The 7,685-nt window shown below is 47.4% G+C and overlaps 1 non-coding gene across 1 annotated transcript; it reads left to right on the forward strand.

Moving 5' to 3' along the window:
- The first annotated feature begins 6,167 nt into the window (after window positions 1-6,167).
- Window positions 6,168-6,239, forward strand: Trnar-ccu (transfer RNA arginine (anticodon CCU)). The gene has a single exon. It is a non-coding gene; the product is annotated as a tRNA-Arg (tRNA).
- The last annotated feature ends 1,446 nt before the right edge of the window (window positions 6,240-7,685 follow it).

Here is a 7,685-nt window from a genome sequence, read left to right on the forward strand (position 1 = left end):
CCTGTTTTTCTTTCTTTCTTTCTCACGTAATTAATAATAATAAATAATAATGTAACGTCACTAACGGTAAAAAAATATTCTAACCATTCCCCTATGCCTTCTTCGGCGTTGTAGACTGCCGGCATTTCTTCCTGTATTTCTAACGAGCCCCTAATTTACAAACCCTATTATCATGCGAAAGCTTAGCGAGGGCCTCGGTTCTGGCAGCCTTGATGCCAAGGTAGCATAAGAGGGTTTCCCGCCAGTTACCCGCTTATGACAGGCTGTAGACGTTCGCGTCACGCCCCGGGGGTTGAAAAGAAGGTCCCCTTCTCCCCGTGCAGTCTGAGGGGCGCTGGCTACCACCCTCAAGCGTCATATACAGTTGTAGTATATAAAAATACCCCAGAAAGTGAAGCGGAACACAGTCGCCCAGATAGCCGAATTGGTAAGGCATTCGAGATCTAATCGAAAGGCGTGGGTTCGGTCCCCACTCTGGGCGCGTGTTTTTCTTTCTTTCTTTCTCACGTAATTAATAATAATAAATAATAAGGTAACGTCACTAACGTTAAAAAATATTCTAACCATTCCCCTATGCCTTCTTTGGCGTTGTAGACTGCCGGCATTTCTTCCTGTATTTCTAACGAGCCCCTCATTTACAAACCCTATTATCATGCGAAAGCTTAGCGAGGGCCTCATTTCTGGCAGCCTTGATGCCAAGGTAGCATAAGAGGGTTTCCCGCCAGTTACCCGCTTATGACAGGCTGTAGACGTTCGCGTCACGTCCCGGGGGTTGAAAAGAAGTTCCCCTTCTCCCCGTGTAGTCTGAGTGGCGCTGGCTACCACCCTCAAGCGTCAGATACAGTTGTAGTATATAAAAATACCCCAGAAAGTGAAGCGGAACACAGTCGCCCACATAGCCGAATTGGTAAGGCATTCGAGATTTAATCGAAAGGCGTGGGTTCGGTACCCACTCTGGGCGCGTGTTTTTCTTTCTTTCTTTCTCACGTAATTAATAATAATAAATAATAATGTAACGTCACTAACGGTAAAAAAATATTCTATCCATTCCCCTATGCTTCTTTGGCGTTGTAGACTGCCGGCATTTCTTCCTGTATTTCTAACGAGCCCCTAATTTACAAACCCTATTATCATGCGAAAGCTTAGCGAGGGCCTCGGTTCAGGCAGCCTTGATGCCAAGGTAGCATAAGAGGGTTTCCCGCCAGTTACCCGCTTATGACAGGCTGTAGACGTTCGCGGCACGCCCCGTGGGTTGAAAAGAAGGTCCCCTTCTCCCCGTGTAGTCTGAGGGGCGCTGGCTACCACCCTCAAGCGTCAGATACAGTTGTAGTATATAAAAATACCCCAGAAAGTGAAGCGGAACACAGTCGCCCAGATAGCCGAATTGGTAAGCATTCGAGATTTAATCGAAAGGCGTGGGTTCGGTCCCCACACAGGGCTCCTGTTTTTCTATTTTTCTTTCTCACGTAATTAATAATAATAAATAATACTGTCGCGTCACTGACGGTAAAAAAATATTCTAACCATTCCCCTATGCCTTCTTTGGCGTTGTAGACTGTCGGCATTTCTTCCTGTATTTCTAACGAGCCCCTCGTTTACAAACCCTATTATCATGCGAAAGCTTAGCGAGGGCCTCGGTTCTGGCAGCCTTGATGCCAAGGTAGCACAAGAGGGTTTCCCGCCAGTTACCCGCTTATGACAGGCTGTAGACGTTCGCGTCACGCCCCGGGGGTTGAAAAGAAGGTCCCCTTCTCCCCGTGTAGTCTGAGTGGCGCTGGCTACCACCCTCAAGCGTCAGATACAGTTGTTGTATATAAAAATTCCCCAGAAAGTGAAGCGGAACACAGTCGCCCAGATAGCCGAATTGGTAAGGCATTCGAGATCTAATCGAAAGGCGTGGGTTCGGTCCCAACACTGGGCGCGTGTTTTTCTTTCTTTCTTTCTCACGCAATTAATAATAATAAATAATAATGTAACGTCACTAACGGTAAAAAAATATTCTAACCATTCCCCTATGCCTTCTTTGGCGTTGTAGACTGCCGGCATTTCTTCCTGTATTTCTAACGAGACCCTCATTTACAAACCCTATTATCATGCGAAAGCTTAGCGAGGGCCTCGGTTCTGGCAGCCTTGATGCCAAGGTAGCATAAGAGGGTTTCCCGCCAGTTACCCGCTTATGACAGGCTGTAGACGTTCGCGTCACGCCCCGGGGGTTGAAAAGAAGGTCCCCTTCTCCCCGTGTAGTCTGAGGGGCGCTGGCTACCACCCTCAAGCGTCAGATACAGTTGTAGTATATAAAAATACCCCAGAAAATGAAGCGGAACACAGTCGCCCAGATAGCCGAATTGGTAAGGCATTCGAGATCTAATCGAAAGGCTTGGGTTCGGTCCCAACTCTTGGCGCATGTTTTTCTTTCTTTCTCACGTAATTAATAATAATAAATAATAATGTAACGTCACTAACCGTAAAAAAATATTCTAACCATTCCCCTATGCCTTCTTTGGCGTTGTAGACTGCCAGCATTTCTTCCTGTATTTCTAACGAGCCCCTCATTTACAAACCCTATTATCATGAGAAAGCTTAGCGAGGGCCTCGGTTCTGGCAGCCTTGATGCCAAGGTAGCATAAGAGGGTTTCCCGCCAGTTACCCGCTTATGCCAGGCTGTAGACGTTCGCGTCACACCCCGTGGGTTGAAAAGCAGGTCCCCTTCTCCCCGTGTAGTCTGAGTGGCGCTGGCTACCACCCTCAAGCGTCAGATACAGTTGTAGTATATAAAAATACCCCAGAAAGTGAAGCAGAACACAGTCGCCCAGATAGCCGAATTGGTAAGGCATTCGAGATCTAATCGAAACGCGTGGGTTCGGTCCCCACTCTGGGCGCGTGTTTTTCTTTCTTTCTTTCTCACGTAATTAATAATAATAAATATTAATGTAACGTCACTAACAGTAAAAAAATATTCTAACCATTCCCCTATGCCTTCTTTGGCGTTGTAGACTGCCGGCATTTCTTCCTGTATTTCTAACGAGACCCTCATTTACAAACCCTATTATCATGCGAAAGCTTAGCGAGGGCCTCGGTTCTGGCAGCCTTGATGCCAAGGTAGCATAAGAGGGTTTCCCGCCAGTTACCCGCTTATGACAGGCTGTAGACGTTCGCGTCACGTCCCGGGGGTTGAAAAGAAGTTCCCCTTCTCCCCGTGTAGTCTGAGTGGCGCTGGCTACCACCCTCAAGCGTCAGATACAGTTGTAGTATATAAAAATACCCCAGAAAGTGAAGCGGAACACAGTCGCCCACATAGCCGAATTGGTAAGGCATTCGAGATTTAATCGAAAGGCGTGGGTTCGGTACCCACTCTGGGCGCGTGTTTTTCTTTCTTTCTTTCTCACGTAATTAATAATAATAAATAATAATGTAACGTCACTAACGGTAAAAAAATATTCTATCCATTCCCCTATGCTTCTTTGGCGTTGTAGACTGCCGGCATTTCTTCCTGTATTTCTAACGAGCCCCTAATTTACAAACCCTATTATCATGCGAAAGCTTAGCGAGGGCCTCGGTTCAGGCAGCCTTGATGCCAAGGTAGCATAAGAGGGTTTCCCGCCAGTTACCCGCTTATGACAGGCTGTAGACGTTCGCGGCACGCCCCGTGGGTTGAAAAGAAGGTCCCCTTCTCCCCGTGTAGTCTGAGGGGCGCTGGCTACCACCCTCAAGCGTCAGATACAGTTGTAGTATATAAAAATACCCCAGAAAGTGAAGCGGAACACAGTCGCCCAGATAGCCGAATTGGTAAGCATTCGAGATTTAATCGAAAGGCGTGGGTTCGGTCCCCACACAGGGCTCCTGTTTTTCTATTTTTCTTTCTCACGTAATTAATAATAATAAATAATACTGTCGCGTCACTGACGGTAAAAAAATATTCTAACCATTCCCCTATGCCTTCTTTGGCGTTGTAGACTGTCGGCATTTCTTCCTGTATTTCTAACGAGCCCCTCGTTTACAAACCCTATTATCATGCGAAAGCTTAGCGAGGGCCTCGGTTCTGGCAGCCTTGATGCCAAGGTAGCACAAGAGGGTTTCCCGCCAGTTACCCGCTTATGACAGGCTGTAGACGTTCGCGTCACGCCCCGGGGGTTGAAAAGAAGGTCCCCTTCTCCCCGTGTAGTCTGAGTGGCGCTGGCTACCACCCTCAAGCGTCAGATACAGTTGTTGTATATAAAAATTCCCCAGAAAGTGAAGCGGAACACAGTCGCCCAGATAGCCGAATTGGTAAGGCATTCGAGATCTAATCGAAAGGCGTGGGTTCGGTCCCAACACTGGGCGCGTGTTTTTCTTTCTTTCTTTCTCACGCAATTAATAATAATAAATAATAATGTAACGTCACTAACGGTAAAAAAATATTCTAACCATTCCCCTATGCCTTCTTTGGCGTTGTAGACTGCCGGCATTTCTTCCTGTATTTCTAACGAGACCCTCATTTACAAACCCTATTATCATGCGAAAGCTTAGCGAGGGCCTCGGTTCTGGCAGCCTTGATGCCAAGGTAGCATAAGAGGGTTTCCCGCCAGTTACCCGCTTATGACAGGCTGTAGACGTTCGCGTCACGCCCCGGGGGTTGAAAAGAAGGTCCCCTTCTCCCCGTGTAGTCTGAGGGGCGCTGGCTACCACCCTCAAGCGTCAGATACAGTTGTAGTATATAAAAATACCCCAGAAAATGAAGCGGAACACAGTCGCCCAGATAGCCGAATTGGTAAGGCATTCGAGATCTAATCGAAAGGCTTGGGTTCGGTCCCAACTCTTGGCGCATGTTTTTCTTTCTTTCTCACGTAATTAATAATAATAAATAATAATGTAACGTCACTAACCGTAAAAAAATATTCTAACCATTCCCCTATGCCTTCTTTGGCGTTGTAGACTGCCAGCATTTCTTCCTGTATTTCTAACGAGCCCCTCATTTACAAACCCTATTATCATGAGAAAGCTTAGCGAGGGCCTCGGTTCTGGCAGCCTTGATGCCAAGGTAGCATAAGAGGGTTTCCCGCCAGTTACCCGCTTATGCCAGGCTGTAGACGTTCGCGTCACACCCCGTGGGTTGAAAAGCAGGTCCCCTTCTCCCCGTGTAGTCTGAGTGGCGCTGGCTACCACCCTCAAGCGTCAGATACAGTTGTAGTATATAAAAATACCCCAGAAAGTGAAGCAGAACACAGTCGCCCAGATAGCCGAATTGGTAAGGCATTCGAGATCTAATCGAAACGCGTGGGTTCGGTCCCCACTCTGGGCGCGTGTTTTTCTTTCTTTCTTTCTCACGTAATTAATAATAATAAATATTAATGTAACGTCACTAACAGTAAAAAAATATTCTAACCATTCCCCTATGCCTTCTTTGGCGTTGTAGACTGCCGGCATTTCTTCCTGTATTTCTAACGAGACCCTCATTTACAAACCCTATTATCATGCGAAAGCTTAGCGAGGGCCTCGGTTCTGGCAGCCTTGATGCCAAGGTAGCATAAGAGGGTTTCCCGCCAGTTACCCGCTTATGACAGGCTGTAGACATTCGCGTCACGCCCCGGGGGTTGAAAAGAAGGTACCCTTCTCCCCGTGTAGTCTGAGGGGCGCTGGCTACCACCCTCAAGCGTCATATACAGTTGTAGTATATAAAAATACCCCAGAAAGTGAAGCGGAACACAGTCGCCCAGATAGCCGAATTGGTAAGGCATTCGAGATCTAATCGAAAGGCGTGGGTTCGGTCCCCACTCTGGGCGCGTGTTTTTCTTTCTTTCTTTCTCACGTAATTAATAATAATAAATAATAATGTAACGTCACTAATGTTAAAAAATATTCTAACCATTCCCCTATGCCTTCTTTGGCGTTGTAGACTGCCGGCATTTCTTCCTGTATTTCTAACGAGCCCCTCATTTACAAACCCTATTATCATGCGAAAGCTTAGCGAGGGCCTCGGTTCTGGCAGCCTTGATGCCAAGGTTGCATAAGAGGGTTTCCCGCCAGTTACCCGCTTATGACAGGCTGTAGACGTTCGAGTCACGCCCCGGTGGTTGAAAAGAAGGTCCCCTTCTCCCCGTGTAGTCTGAGTGGCGCTGGCTACCAACCTCAAGCGTCAGATACAGTTGTAGTATATAAAAATACCCCAGAAAGTGAAGCGGAACACAGTCGCCCAGATAGCCGAATTGGTAAGGCATTCGAGACCTAATCGAAAGGCGTGGGTTCGGTCCCCACTCTGGGCACCTGTTTTTCTTTCTTTCTCACGTAATTAATAATAATAAATAATAATGTAACGTCACTAACGGTAAAAAAATATTCTAACCATTCCCCTATGCCTTCTTCGGCGTTGTAGACTGCCGGCATTTCTTCCTGTATTTCTAACGAGCCCCTAATTTACAAACCCTATTATCATGCGAAAGCTTAGCGAGGGCCTCGGTTCTGGCAGCCTTGATGCCAAGGTAGCATAAGAGGGTTTCCCGCCAGTTACCCGCTTATGACAGGCTGTAGACGTTCGCGTCACGCCCCGGGGGTTGAAAAGAAGGTCCCCTTCTCCCCGTGCAGTCTGAGGGGCGCTGGCTACCACCCTCAAGCGTCATATACAGTTGTAGTATATAAAAATACCCCAGAAAGTGAAGCGGAACACAGTCGCCCAGATAGCCGAATTGGTAAGGCATTCGAGATCTAATCGAAAGGCGTGGGTTCGGTCCCCACTCTGGGCGCGTGTTTTTCTTTCTTTCTTTCTCACGTAATTAATAATAATAAATAATAATGTAACGTCACTAACGTTAAAAAATATTCTAACCATTCCCCTATGCCTTCTTTGGCGTTGTAGACTGCCGGCATTTCTTCCTGTATTTCTAACGAGCCCCTCATTTACAAACCCTATTATCATGCGAAAGCTTAGCGAGGGCCTCGGTTCTGGCAGCCTTGATGCCAAGGTAGCATAAGAGGGTTTCCCGCCAGTTACCCGCTTATGACAGGCTGTAGACGTTCGCGTCACGTCCCGGGGGTTGAAAAGAAGTTCCCCTTCTCCCCGTGTAGTCTGAGTGGCGCTGGCTACCACCCTCAAGCGTCAGATACAGTTGTAGTATATAAAAATACCCCAGAAAGTGAAGCGGAACACAGTCGCCCACATAGCCGAATTGGTAAGGCATTCGAGATTTAATCGAAAGGCGTGGGTTCGGTACCCACTCTGGGCGCGTGTTTTTCTTTCTTTCTTTCTCACGTAATTAATAATAATAAATAATAATGTAACGTCACTAACGGTAAAAAAATATTCTACCCATTCCCCTATGCTTCTTTGGCGTTGTAGACTGCCGGCATTTCTTCCTGTATTTCTAACGAGCCCCTCATTTACGAACCCTATTATCATGCGAAAGCTTAGCGAGGGCCTCGGTTCAGGCAGCCTTGATGCCAAGGTAGCATAAGAGGGTTTCCCGCCAGTTACCCGCTTATGACAGGCTGTAGACGTTCGCGGCACGCCCCGTGGGTTGAAAAGAAGGTCCCCTTCTCCCCGTGTAGTCTGAGGGGCGCTGGCTACAACCCTCAAGCGTCAGATACAGTTGTAGTATATAAAAATACCCCAGAAAGTGAAGCGGAACACAGTCGCCCAGATAGCCGAATTGGTAAGCATTCGAGATTTAATCGAAAGGCGTGGGTTCGGTCCCCACTCATGGCGCCTGTTTTTC

This window comes from Haemaphysalis longicornis, unplaced genomic scaffold, assembly GCF_048455015.1.
Source record: "Haemaphysalis longicornis isolate Haplotype H1 unplaced genomic scaffold, Haemaphysalis longicornis Haplotype H1 scaffold_11, whole genome shotgun sequence".
Classification (NCBI taxonomy): Eukaryota; Metazoa; Arthropoda; class Arachnida; order Ixodida; family Ixodidae; genus Haemaphysalis; species Haemaphysalis longicornis.